This window comes from Cervus elaphus, chromosome 10 (genome assembly GCF_910594005.1).
Source record: "Cervus elaphus chromosome 10, mCerEla1.1, whole genome shotgun sequence".
In the NCBI taxonomy this organism is placed as follows: Eukaryota; Metazoa; Chordata; class Mammalia; order Artiodactyla; family Cervidae; genus Cervus; species Cervus elaphus.
The window spans coordinates 15,629,180-15,643,267 of record NC_057824.1 but is presented as its reverse complement, the minus strand read 5'-3'; the positions used below and the strand labels follow the sequence as shown (position 1 = coordinate 15,643,267).

The 14,088-nt window shown below is 61.9% G+C and overlaps 1 long non-coding RNA gene across 1 annotated transcript; it reads right to left on the bottom strand.

Annotated features, from left to right (window-relative positions):
- Positions 1-7,878: 7,878 nt before the first annotated feature.
- LOC122702234 lies at positions 7,879-11,157 on the bottom strand. Its single transcript, XR_006343203.1, has 3 exons — positions 11,104-11,157; positions 10,061-10,244; positions 7,879-9,654 (listed from the first exon to the last, which is right to left on the bottom strand). It is a non-coding gene; the product is annotated as an uncharacterized LOC122702234 (long non-coding RNA).
- Between the last annotated feature and the right edge of the window lie 2,931 nt (positions 11,158-14,088).

Below are 14,088 nucleotides of genomic sequence, written 5' to 3'. Positions count from 1 at the left end.
CGCTTCCTTCTGGGTAGAGGGGACACGGGTCAAGGATGAGGTCTCCACATCTCTGAACCTGTGTCAGCCTGGCTGCAGACCCTGGCGAGCTGGGTCCCTCTCCCAAATTGGGGGCAGCGTCTGCTGGGTCCGCCCTCTGCCCCCCTGGCGCCAGGCCTGCCTGCTGGGGAGGGGCTGCGGCCAATTAATCTATCAGTTCCTGGTGTACCCTGGCTCCAAGCCCCGAAGAGGCCAGTAGCCGCTCACGTGGAGCCCGCGGGTGGGCTGATAACACAGCCCCTCCTGGGAGGACCCCGCCAGCGGACTGGAGCCAGGGCCAGAGTTCAAACTCATTAGCACACTCAGAGCTCAAGGCGGGCCGAAGGATGCCCTCCCGCCCTGACCTCCCGGGTCTCCTCGGGAAGGATCGTGGCCCTCCTCCCCCTGCCGCAGTCACCGGGCCCTGGCCCCACCCACCCTGAGCATCAGCCCGCCAGTTCGTGCAGCCCTAGGGGTGAGGCCAGAACGCAGACCAGGGCTGCCCCAGGTTCCCCACGGCTCACCCCCAGCCTTCACCCCTGCGCCTGGAAGGCCCCCCAGAGACGGTGTCCTCAGACCCGAGGTGGCGGGAGACGTCTGCGCACAGACCACCCCCCCAGCTGCTGGCCTGCCACACGGCAGCACACACACTCCATACACGTGTGCACACCCTGCTCTGAGCACAGCGTGGAGAGGAGCTGCAGAGACCCTCAGACCAACATCCTTCATTTGCCTCGCGAGTCCCGGTGCAGAGGCTGTTTTTCTGGCCGGGTTGGGGGGCCTGGCTGGGGGGAGGTGGTGTGTTGCCCCTGACCCAGAGAAGAGCCTGGGGGACAGAGAAACTGTCAGAGCACTGCTCTGGGAGGAGAGTCTGCACCTTCAGAGGGTCTCTACCCCAGGTCGGGACGCCCTCGCAGGCTGGGCACGAGGCTGCCTGGGGCTCTTAAACACCCCGGCCCCAGACCTGCGACCTGTCCATGTGCAGGGCAGGGCAGGTGTCGCCACACCCTGGGGAGGGCTGCTGCCCTCACGGAATTCCAGGGCACTGGGAGTGGTGGCCACGCCCCCCGGAGGCCACCCCAAGAGCTGGTCCAGGACAGCTGCTGGCATCCCTCAGGCCACGTCTGCAGGTGGGCCAGCCCCGGCCTCGCACACCTGGACTCCAGGTGACCTGATTACCGAGCTCACACACCCTCGGGGGGCGGGCCACTGGGCTCCACTGTCTCAGCCAAACCCTGGTACCTCCAGACCGCAGTGAGACAACCGTGAGCATCTCAGGGGCCCCATCAAGAGTGGCACGGTCCCCACAATTCCTGAAGATGCAGTTAGAGAGGAGGTAGAGGCCAGCACGGCTGTCCAGGCGGACCCCAGCCGCTCCAGCACCTTCCGCCCGGGACTCAGATGGCTCTGCCGTCCATCCATGTGGGTGCAGACAGCTGAGGATGGTGGACTAGGGTGCAGGGGAGCCTGTGGGCCCAGCCGTCAGCTCGCCAGGGGCCAGGACGCCAGCCCGGCCAGCCGTTGCCCTGTCTGCCGCCGGCCCGCGGCGCGGCACGCTGGGACTCAGCTGCCTTCTGAGAGCAGGGTCCCCTGCTTGCTGGTTTGTGGCCGCCTTAATCCCGCACTAATTAGATTTCTGCGTTGGTGGTGAAAGGGCCCCGTGCATGCCAGCCCCCGGGCAGCCCAGCCCTCGGCTTGTTTTGCACAGAATTTTAATTGTTTCCAAATTAATCCTTGGACTCAGTGAGCTCAGCGCAGATAAGCCGTCGCAGGGAGGGGAGCAGCCGCCTTCCCATCTCCCGGCCGGGGCTGCCGCCTCCGGCAGGGAGACGAAGGGAGGCCGAGCCTCGGACATGACGCGATCGCCCAGAAATGTCCAGGCCTTCTCTCGCCTCCGCATCCGAGGACACGGCTGGGCTGCCCGGCCCGGGGACTTTTCCTTCTGTTTGCTCTTGGCTCAGCTCCTCTCCTAATCCTATTTTCGCCAGTTTCTATCCAATTTAATACAGCTTCTGTAAGTCAAAATTAATTACCCTGTGTGCTCCCAGCTCTCCGTCTCCGCTCACTGTTCCGGGGCTAGGCTCAGAAACGAGGGGCTTGGAGGGCAGGCAGGTGCAGGAAAGGAAGACAGCCCCACACCTGGAGGACGCTTTGGGGCCCCACTTCTGCCCCAGGAAGCCCCGCCAAGCTAAAGGGGCCAGATCCCAACGCCGCAGCAAGAAGGACCAGCCTCTCCCTCCAGGAAGCCTTCCCTGATGGCCTTGGCCTCCCTCAGCTCCGCTGACAGCCACATGTGCCAACACCGAGCCTGCACTCCCCACTACCCTCAGGGAAGGACCCATGAAGGATTCACCTTACGAAATGTGTCCATTACAGTCAGATAAAAAAAGGAATAGATACCAAAAGCATAGATGACAAAAGAAAAAAAAATAGATAAAGGACTTCAGCAAACTAAAAACTAGCATGCTGAAAGATCCCTGGTGGCATAAGAATCCACTTGCCAATGCAGGGGGCACAGGTTTATTCCCTGGTCCGGGAGGGTTCCATGTGCCACGGAGCAGGTAAATCTGCTCGCCACAATTGCTGAGCCTGTGCGCTGCAACTACGGAAGCCCTGAGCTCTGCAACAAGAGAAGCCACTGCAATGAGAAGCCCGTGCACAGCAAACAAGAGCGGTCCTCGCTCACCACAACTAGAGAGAGCCTGGATGTGTAGCAACGCAGACCTAGCACAACCAAAAAATAAACAAACTAAAAAAAAAAAAAAAAAACAATTTGTGCTGCAAAGTCACCATCAGGAGAAGGAGAGGACAACCTGCAGGTCAGGAGATGTTTGCATCAAGTTTCTGATGAAGGAGTGGTAAAGCGGTCTAGAATAGACAGAGAACTCAAACAACGCAACAACAGGAAGACAAACCGCCTACTTTAAAAATGGGTAAAGGATTTGAACAGACATTTCTCCAAAGGAGACACACAAGTGGCCAGTGAGCACATGAAAAGATTCTCAACATCATCACTCATTCAGAAAATGCAAACTAAAACCACAATAAGATACCACCTCGCACGCACTAGGAAGGCCGGGATCAAGAAACAAAACAAAACAACCCCAGAAAATGACGCGTGTTGGGGAGGATGTGGTCGTGGAAGCCTGTGCCCTGCTGGTGGGGATGGGAACGGCGCGGCCCCGGGAAAGACAGTTACGGCGCCTCCTCCAGAGGACAGACACAGAGCTGCCATGAGACCCACGATTACAGGTGGGCACCCAATATAATGGGAAACACGTCCACACAGGAACTTCTGCACACGTGTGCACAGTGTGACTCACACCAGCCCGAAGTGGTAAAACAGCCCAAACGTCCATCAGAGGCAAGGACGACCCTAAAGTGGTCCATCCACGCAGTGGAGTCTGATTCAGCCACAGAAGGAAGCGCTGCTACACGCTACACATGGGTGAACCTCAAAAACATTCCACTCAGTGACGTAAGCCAGATACAGAAGGACACGTACTGTGTGGTTGCCCCTCCATGAAATGTCAGAACAGGCAAATCCACCGAGACAGAACGTGGACTAGTGGTTGTCTAGGGAGAGGGGCTGAGGGAGTACTGGTCGAGGGGTGGGGGGTCTCCTTCAGCGAATAATGAATCGTTCCAAAACTGGCTGTGATCCTGGCTGCCTGACTCCAGTATCTGTCATGAGTATCAAGAACCACTGAGTCTTACACTTTAAAATGGCGAATCTTATGTAGATGAAGTACGTGTGCGTGCTGCGTCGTTTCAGTCGTGTCCAACTCTTTGCGACCCCATGGACTGTAGCCCACCAGGCTTCTCTGTCCATGGGATACTCCAGGCAAGAATACTGCAGTGGGTTGCCATGCCCTCCTCCAAGGAAATCTTCCCAATCTGGGGATCAAACCCGCATCTCTTACATCTTCTGCATTGGCAGGTCGGTTCTTTACCACTGCACCACCTGAGAAGCCCACAGGTGAAGTATATCAATAAAAGCGATTAATAAGAAATGAATAATGAAAAAAAAAGATAAATGAATAATGAGTGGAGAGAGGAAGAGGAAATACCGAAAGAAACCAACAAGTTCAGGGAGTGCCCAGAGCCCCCAAGGCAGGTTGAGCTGGGTCACACCCTCTGCTTGAAGCTTCCTGGTGGGCAGGGCAAAGACGGAAACACACTCACGATGATGCCCTTTGCTTCCAGGCACTTCTCTCGTGTCAGCCAAGTTCGACCCCAGCAGAGTGGGCAGGAGGCTGGCTTCACAGCTGAGAACCCCGAGGCACACCCAAGGTCACCGGCTGGCCAACAGCAGAGCCCAGGCAGGCACTCTGCACAGCTGGCAGCTTCCCCACCTGCTGCTGCGTCCATGGGGGTGTGCACGGCCACCGGCAGCAAGAGGTGCCACGTGGGGCCTTTCCAAAGGCGGCTCGGTAACCTGGTCTTGAAGGCGGGGAGGGAGGGGGTCCACCCCGCACAGGGAGACACACCGGGACCAGCCCGGTGTCCTCTGCACAGAGGGCAGCGTTGGGAGCAGCCCCAGGGAGCACCTCCAGGGCTCATTACAGATGGCTGCTGGCCAGAGAGGCTGCCTCCGGTCACCACCGTGACTAAAGCCTAAAGAATGCTTGAAGCCTTGAGGCTTTTACGAAAGGACTGTTCCCGAGGGTGTTTGGGAGCGTCTTGGTCCCTGGGTGGGGAGACCCTGGCTCCTGAGGTCGTCGGCCAGGCCCCCTCGGACATGCTCACAGAAGCAGGCACCCCGTGGTGCAACCCTCCAGACACAGCTGTCTCTCCGAGGCCCTGAGCCCTCGGGGGGGTCTGGGCTTGTGGTCTCAGTGGTGTCTTCCTCTTCACCACTTTTCCCTGGCCGAGGGGGGAGCGGGCGCCAGGAGGCCACAGTTCCCACGGCCAGCGGCCCCTCGGAGGCCTCCCCAGAAGCCCTGGCTGGGCCCCCCCAGAGGGGGAGGCCGGGGTCCCCACAGTCTGCACTTCACCCGCTCTCTTTCCTGGGGCCCTCAGCACAGGGCTCTGCCCCATCCGCAAAAGCCCAGCATTGTGGTCCCACAGGCGACAAGTTGACCCCAGGTCTCCAGCAGTGCTCAGCTCGGGGGCCAGGGCCCCGCAAACCCCAAGGCCCTTTGCCAAAGGGAGCCACGTTGCTGCCTGCAGCCCGCTTCCCTCTACGGGACCCAGGCAGGAGGGAGCGCCCAGCCCTGCAGCGACCCCGCCTGGCGTTTAGACGAGTGGTCAGGCCTGACCTCCGATGGCCGAGCTCTGAAGGACCCCTGGGGTGGATGGGAGGGCAGGAGGCTCCCCGGGGCACAGCAGGGTCTGTCCTGGGGCCTGTCCAGTTGCTGACAGATCCTGGGTGCCAGGCCGTAAGTCCCAGTCTCCCCACGTGCACTGTGTCTACAACCTTCCCCAAGGATTCCGGTCTCCTGGGTTAGGGTTCACCCCGCTCGGGCATAACCACCACTTAGCTTCACTATTAATGCAATGACTGTGTTTCCAAATGAGGCCCACCTGGAGGTCCCGGGGGGTCAATGCTTCAGCACAGGGATTCAGGGACACACAGGTCAGCCCTTAACACTCCTGCCAGAATTGCACCATCAACACGTCTTGCATCTGGGGAGTGGCGCTCACCCAACACCAGTGCCGGCCTGGGAGCAGACTCGGCGTGAGTGCAGCTCTCCCTGGCTTGGCGCGGGGAGGGTGGGGGGGGGCGGTTTGGGTCATGGTTCCTAGGGGTGCCAAGTCCCCATGGGCCACACTGGGACCAGAGAGCATCTGGGTGGGCCCGGTGTCATCTCAGGGGTCTTCAGACGTAGAAGGGGGGCCAGGGAGACGCGATGCAGTGAGAAGGACCCGACCAGCCATTTCTAGCTGTGAACGTGGAGGAGGGGCCACAAGCCAGGGACGGAGCGTCTGCAGACACTGGAGAAGGCAGGGCGCGTGTTCGGCCCTGAGCCTCTGAGGAGCCCAGCCTGTAGACACTCCGATCTCAGCCGCTGAGGCCCAGGTGGGGCTCGCGACCGCCAGCCTTGGAGAAAATGAGCTGCCATCCTAAGGCGCTGAGTGTGGTGGTTTATTAACCAGCGCACCCCTGCCCACCAAGGCCCCAGGAACCCACCACCAGGCCCAGAGCCCTGAGCCGCCATGCGGATCCAGCAAACCAGGCACACAGGGTTCTGACCGAGCACCGGCCCAGCGCCACGGATGGTTCTGCAGGACGGCCACACACCTGACGCCATGAAAGGCCATGCTCCACGAGCGCCATCTCAGTAAGGACAGCGCACCTTGCTGGATGACAGGGGCTCCGAACGTGCCTGTCCTCATGGCTGGGGCCTGGGGCCGCCTTGGGGGCCCTGGAGCTCATGTGGGCCCATGGGCACCCTCCTGTACCACCCTGGGCCCTGGAGGCCTCTGTCCTTCGCCAACCCCAGCCTGAGAGCCAGCCAGCCCAGCTGCTCCGAGCAGATGCAGCCACAGAGGATGGGCCCAGACCCCACACACACGGCCCTGAGCTCTGGTCATGAGCAGCACCTGGGGCAGCGGCTGCCAGCAGGCAAGGGCACCGTTTCCAGCGCTTGGACTTGTGGGGTCAACCGCCCCAAACTCTAAGCTTGGGCAGCAGGCGCTGTGCTCCGGGCCAGCCCCCTGCTCAGACGGGGAGACTGCGGCTCACAGGGCCAGGGGACACCAGCTCAGAGGCCCACGCCTGAATCCCCACCCCCAGGGACAGCTCAACCATCCCCCTGTGGACAGACTCAGGGAGTGGCCATGAGGCAGGTAGACACCCACAGAGTTCAGACTGCTACTGGGTGGGGCGTCTGGACCTCGGCCCCCACCTCCCAGGAGCTGGAAACAGCTGCTGCAGAACTATCAGGCCTGGAGGAGCCTCAGGCCCCTGGCCTGTCTCCAGGAAGCACAGCTCGGATGGGTCTCCAGAGCCTACCCCTTATCAAGTGAGCATGGCTCCCCCTGGAACACCTCCAGCCAGCCACTGCCCATTCCCACAGGCCTCACCTGTCCCACTCACCCCACGTCCTCCTGGGCAAGGTGCCCAGGGCCTCACACTGCTCAGAAACAGAGCTTCACCCAGGCCCAGGGCCCACCTCCCAGCCCAGCTCCTCAGAGCCCAGCACACAGTCGGGCCCCCTCAACACCTGTCACACGCAGGCAGAGGGAGGGTCTCCTGGCCGCTGGGGCTCTGAGCAGAATTGGACTGCTCCCCTGGGCCCCACCAGCCTGTGCTCCCCGCCCCTGGCCAGCTCCTGGAGCCGCTGGAGGTCAGAACAGCCCAGGAGAAGCCACTGGGGGTCCGGACACCCTGTGGGTCTGGGGTAGCCGGGGCATTTGAGTAGGAAGACTCTGGCACCTGCTTCAAAGGCAGAGGAGGGTGCAAAGGGACTCACGTTGTGCCTGCTACCTGAATGGGTCCCTGTGTGTGCACATGCATGTGGGCACAGGTGTGTACACACGTATGCAGGCGAGCTCAGCACTGTGTACACGTGTGCCCACCGTGTGTGCACATGCATGTGTGCATAAGCTCGGCACTGTGTGCCCATGTGTGTACACGTGTGCACACACATGTGCAGGAGAGCTCAGCACTGTGTGCACACATGTGCATACACATTTGTGCATATAACTTGGGAGTGCTCCGGAGAGCTTTGGGAGCCATGGAGGACCCAGCCCAGCCCCAGGATCCCTGTGGGCCATGGCCACATGTCCTCCATGGATACTGCTGGAACCTGGGCCTGGGGTGGGCTAGGCAGGCCCCTGGGCCCTCACCCCCTCAGCCGTCCCCCTGCTTGCTCTGTTGCCGTGGGAGGACCTGTTGGGGGGCAATGGCACAAACAAAGCCAGGGAGGTGGGAGCCAGCTTGGTCTGTCCCAGGATCGGGCAGCATCGGGGGGACGCGCCTGCGTCCCAAGACCCCGGGTGGCCCCTGCGGAGATCTGGGAAGGCTGCCTTCCCAGAGTGTGGATTCCGGAGCAGCTGTCCAGCTATCAAATCACCTTGGGAAACACAGACAAAGGCTGCCAGGCCGTGCGGGTAATCTGTGCCTTCCCGGGGACATGGTGGCCACCGGGGAGCCCTGAAGACTGATTTTCCACTCGATTTAACCAGCCCTCATCCCTCCCAGGGTGGCCCCCACCGGGCTTGGGCGGAGCTGCACTGGGCCTCCCCAAACCCGGCCCCGCCTGCCTGTGGGGGCTCCTGGGTGTCAGCGAGCTACCCTCACCCCAAACGGGCCCCACGCTGAGCACTCAGGGCCCTCAGTGAGAACCCAACTGGACAGCAGGTCTGTGCTTCTTCCAGTGTGTGTGGACCAGAAAGAGAACTCTACCAGCATCACAAACCACCTCTGGAAGCCTTCTTTCTAGCAGGCTTGAACTCAAGTGGATCATCTTGAAGACAAGCAGATCCCAGGCGGCCACAGGTCTAGCAAGGCAAACAGCACTGACAACGTCCCCCTCGAGTGCAGTCACATCCGAACAGGTGTTGGGCAGGCAGATCAGGTTCACTGGCGTCTTTCAGCGCCGACCCCAAGCATCTTTAGGCAGAGAAGCAAGTCATCCCTGAGGCCCAGAGGCTGGGGTTCCCTCTGAGGTCAGGATGGGGGCAGGGGCCAGATAAGCCCCCAGGTTTCCTGACCTGGGTTGGGGGGCGAGTGAGGTCACGGCCCAAGGGGGAGGGAGCTGAGCCCCTGGCCTCACGGATGCCCAGCTGGTCAAGCACGGAGATGGCTTCTCAGGCTCCCGCAGAGCCTGCAGGGGCCACATGCCTGCTCACCCCTCCCCAGCCCCAGGGTCATGGGAGTCAGGACAGAATCAACCCCCCAGGAGCCTCCCCTGCCATGTGGTGTGGGTAGGGAGCTGGTAACAGACAGAGAGACAGACCAAAGGGATGCGGCCACCAGCCAGGAGCACCACAGACGTCCCAAGGCCAGGCGGCTGCAGGAAACCCGGGCAGACGCGGGCCAGGAACCCAGGATCACAGACAGGCTTAAAACAATGGCAACGTAATCTATTGCACTCTGGATGCCAACTTGGAAATCGATGTGTCAACAGGGTCGAGTTCCTCCTGAGGCTCCAGCGGAGGGTCCTCCCGGCTCGTCTGGCCCTGGCAGCCCCTGGTGGCCACATGGCCCTGGTCTCTGCCCCGTCCCGACACAGCTGTCCTCCCCCGTGTCTTCACAGCATCTCCCGCGGCAAGTGGCCCCGGGTGGTGCCCCGTCCTGCACAGACGGAGCCCGCTGCCCATGGCTCTCAGCCACTTGCTCGCCAGCACTCCTGGGGTCACATCCTCCTGGAATCCCCATCTCCAGAACCTGAGCTGGGATGTGCTGGGCTCAGACCAGCTCTCTTGACATCCAGAGACCAACGAGGGGAGACGCTGGCTGGGAGGTGCACTCAGAGCTCACCGGCCGCACCTTTCTGATCCCTCTCCCGTGGAGGGGAGGGTCTCCTGCCCGCGGACAGGCCACGTGGACGCATCACCACTACCCCAGAGGAAAGCAACCAGGGAACCCACCACGCACCACGCTCACTCACGTGCTTGCGAGCCCGCCAGTGTGGTGTGCCACCATCCGGCTTCCGCATCAGGTGCAGGCATGTCCCAGGGGCTGCCCTGCTGGTTAACAGCCTTGTTTTAAACTCAGGGTTAATGCCACAGTCCAGCAATCCGCACCTCAAACTGACAACAGGAAGTCCTTCAAGGTCCCTCCGCGCCCAGCCTTCCTTATGGCCTCACACTTAAGACGCCGGATGCCCCTGCCCGCCCCACCCCAGGGAGGCCAAGGCAGGTGGACATGCTGGACCTGGATGCAGGATGGGGCGCTGGTCGCCTGGAGATGCAGCCTCAGCCGGGCCATGCGGGCCAACAGCCGTGCCTGGAGCTGCTGTGGCTCTAGCTTCACCAGGTCTGGAGCAAGCCAGTCGGGAGCCCCGCAGCCAGGCCAGGGCCCCACCTGGGCAGCCCCACACTCCTCCCTCCGGAAGGACCAGGAGACCCGCCTGGTGGATGCTGCGCCCACCTGTCCCTGTGTAGGCGCCCCAGGCCAGGCCCTCGATATTCCAGCAGTGCGCACGTGACCTGCAGGTACTCGGAGGACGGGGCTCAGACCACCACAGCATTCCTGGGCTTCGGGTCTTCCTCTGCCAGCATCAGGGTGTCCTCTCATTCCCACAGAGCCCCTTCCTCGGCCCCTGTCTGGACACCTGCTGTGCGTCCAGCCACAGATCGAGCGTGCACACACGCCCCAGGACGCCTCGTGCCCTGCACTGGCCTCCTCTTCTCAACAGGACCCGTGACCCCCCACCCCACCCTCATCCCCAGGGAGGCTCTGCCCTGGACTTCCTCTCCATTTATTTAAAGCAGAAGCCAGGGAGTTCCCCAGAGGTCCAGCTGCTAGAGGACTCTGCGTTTTCACTGTTGAGGGCACGGGTTCAAATCCTGGTGAGGGAACTAAGATCCCACAGGCTGCACAGTGTGGCCAAAAAAGAATAAATAAATCAGGCCAGACTACCTGTAGAACAGGCTCTGGGTTTGCCATCTGCCAGGTCCATCAGGAGGCCCCAGTACCCCAGGGAGGCACTTCCAACCTCACCTGGGTGTCCCCCCTGCCCACAGGCCCCAGTGCCCCCCAGAGCAGCCCCTGGCCTGCCCTGAAGGATAGTCTGTGAGCAGTGAGGTCCTGCCTCCCTTGGGCAGGCTGACAGGGGTTGCAGGGGCCAGGGCAGGACACCAACCAGGATGCCCCTGTCACGGGTGGACAAGGGAGCCTGGGGGACGGGGCCTGTGGGACGAGGATGAAGACCCCTGCCCAGATCTGCAGGCCCAGGTGGAGGGCGCAGGAGACCCTGGGGGCTTGGGGACCCGCAGAGTCTCATGGGTCCTAGGAGCCCACCCAGGGCCCCAGGGAAGCAGGCAGTGGGGCCAGGTTCCCTCACTGAGGGCGTGGCAGAGCCCACGGGGGTGGGAGGAGGGCGTGGGACCTCCGGGAGGACTGGGGACAGCCAGCTGCCCCCTGCGGGCTGCGGCTGGGCCAGAAGGGTGTCCCCGCCAGGCTCTAGTTACCTGGCCTGGCAGAGCCGCCCGAGGCTCCGGGCACGTCCGTCCCGCTGGGCATCCACGCTCTCCTCCCTGTGCTGGACGCCGCTGGAGCTATTTCAGGCGCCTGGTGAAGACACGAACCGTCTGGCCAGACGGAGCCATGCCCCCGCCCACGGGGCCCTCCCTGCCGGGGCGTCCTGGCCCTGTGTGCTGTGGTGACTCACGCCCGCCATCAGCCCGCCAGCCGGCTCAGCTCAGGGCGGCCCCCAAGGGCTGCTCGCCCAGGCCCCACAGCAGGGAGTCCCCGGTGTTGAGGACCACCGGGCGGGGGCCACCAGGCTGCTCCTCCCGGCGTCCCGGGCCCAGCCTTCTGCCCCCGGGCACCAACGCACGTCCCCAACAGATAAAGGAAGTCATACGTGCAGTGACATTCTTCATGCTCCCTAGGGGTCCACCCGCACCCCCCATCCCCCATCCCCCCCATGCCCCCCATCCCCGCCGCATGCAGCACACCATCTTGCTCTGGGCCAGCTCTCAGACCACCCCACCGAGTGCCGGGGTATTGAGGGAAGGGCCCACCGCCAAGGTCCCAGAGGCCAGGACGGCCATGGCAACAGCATCCCTTGGACAGGGCAGGAGCGACCAGCTCCAGGGCTGTGGTGGCAGTGGGAGGGTCAGACGCTGAGACTGGTCCCCAGCTGGCCATCATGCCCCAGGAGACAGGACCACAGACTACTGGGGTCCTACACCCCTCGGGGCCGGCATGAGTTCACGTCGGTGGTCCCAGGACCCCAGCCCTCGCGGGCACCCGGCTGGAAGCTGGGTGCCAGGGAAGGGCTCTGGGGCTGAATCTGAGATGCCACCCTGTAGGCCAGGCCCTTCCCAACACACACGCCTGCTCCCCTCAGAGCGACCCTGAACCCGAGCCTGCCAGAAGCCCCGAGCTGGGTACTGTGGGCGCCAGCACCTCCAATCCCAATGAGGGCTTCAGCCCACAGGGCAGAGCAAAGCTCAAAACCTGCACCCCCCCACCCCCCGGCACCTCCCCTTCCTCCACACTCCGTTTTCCGAGACTCCAGATATGCACAGAAGCCAGAAAAGGAAATTTCTTCTGCCCAATTCAAGCTGCAGTTCCCGTCCTACCCCTGATGTACCAGTTACTGGAAAGCAATTCCACAAACGCCTTTCTGTAAAGGACGTGTTTTTGGCCAGTTTATACAGCTACCCTTGTTCACCCAAAAATCTGGAAGCTGCCTTCCATGAGCTGGGCCCTCCCCCTCGGACATTCAGGGAGGTATTTCTGCGTGAAATATGGGCCTGCTCTGAGGCAGAAGATGAGCGGGTGCAGTAAATTCTGGAGTGGAATTTGTTTAACCTATCACCCCCCCACCACCCGCCGGCAGTAAGTGCGACTCTGGGCGGCCAGAGCCCTGATGTATTTTTATGACACTTGGCAAGGCCGCCCAGGAGGCTGGAGAAAACGCGCCAATCGGAGCTGCCGCAGGGGTGGGTGCGCTCGCTGGCCAGCTCCTCACTCAGAAAATGTCCTAAAGCCTCACAGTCTCTGCAGCAAACCTATTCATTCATTCATGGCCGACTTCCCTCTCTAGCCAGGCAGGCTGCTGCTGCTGGACAGAACCAGGAAGACACTGCCCTCAGCCCAGTTCCCCAGCCCCCTGATGCGATGGGACAGGCCCCAGCAAGTGGGAAGTTTAGTAACAGCCCAGCAGGAAGACTGGAGGAAGAAGGAGGGGGCTGCCCTTCAAGTCATCCTGCCAGGTGCCTTCACAGGGAGTGAGCCCCCTGTCTCTGCTTGTAAGCAAGGAGAAGCTGGGGAGCCCAGAGAGCAGGCTGGGCCAGGTGAACCTGGGCCTCTCCAGGAGCACCCCGTCTCGCCGCCGAGACATAGCACGCTGCACAGGCCTGTGTCTGCAGCCACAGGGCAGCGCTGTGTCTTCCTGCCCAAGGCCAGGACTTAGGAGGAGGAGGTGGTGGGCAGGCCGCAAAGGTGGGAATTTGACCTAACACATACATCCATGCTGGAGACACACAGCCCCTTGCCAAGAGGCCCAACTCACCACTCTACAGCCCTGGGTCTTGTGGGACACAGACTTCTTGGCTCCAAAGCACAATTCAGACCTGGGTGACATCCCTCCACGGCCACTAGTCCCCAGGGGCTACTGTGGGGCCTGGACCCACAGGAAAATGGAAACAGTTTCAGCTCCAACACCCTCCAAATATCAATGTTTAAGCATCTGAGTCTTAATGGAAATAAGTTAGGAAAATTCTCCCACTTCATTTTGCAAAGAAAAGGAATCAATGGATGTGAGATGGGGGAGGGGTGCCCCGTGCAGGTGCTGCAGCCCCATCTCTACCCAGCTCAGAGCCCCCCAATCCAAGTTCAGAGCCCCCCAATCCAAGTTCAGAGCCCCCCAATTCTAGCTCAGAGCCCCCCATCCCAGCACAGAGACCCCCATCCCAGCTCACAGACCCCATCCCAGGGCACAGACCCCCATCCCAGGGCACAGACCCCCATCCCAGGGCACAGACCCCCATCCCAGGGCACAGACCCCATCCGAGGGCACAGACCCCATCCCAGGGCACAGACCCCATCCCAGCACAGAGACTCCCCATCCCAGGGCACAGACCCCATCCCAGGGCACAGGCCCCATCCCAGGGCACAGGCCCCATCCCAGGGCACAGACCCCATCCCAGGGCACAGACCCCATCCCAGCACAGAGACCCCCATCCCAGGACACAGACCCCCATCCCAGGGCACAGACCCCATCCCAGCTCACAGACCCCATCCCAGCTCACAGACCCCATCCCAGCACAGAGACCCCCATCCCAGGGCACAGACCCCATCCCAGGGCACAGACCCCATCCCAGCACAGAGACCCCAATCCCAGGGCACAGACCCCATCCCAGGGCACAGACCCCATCCGAGGACACAGACCCCATCCGAGGGCACAGACCCCCAATCCCAGGGCACAGACCCCATCCCAGCAC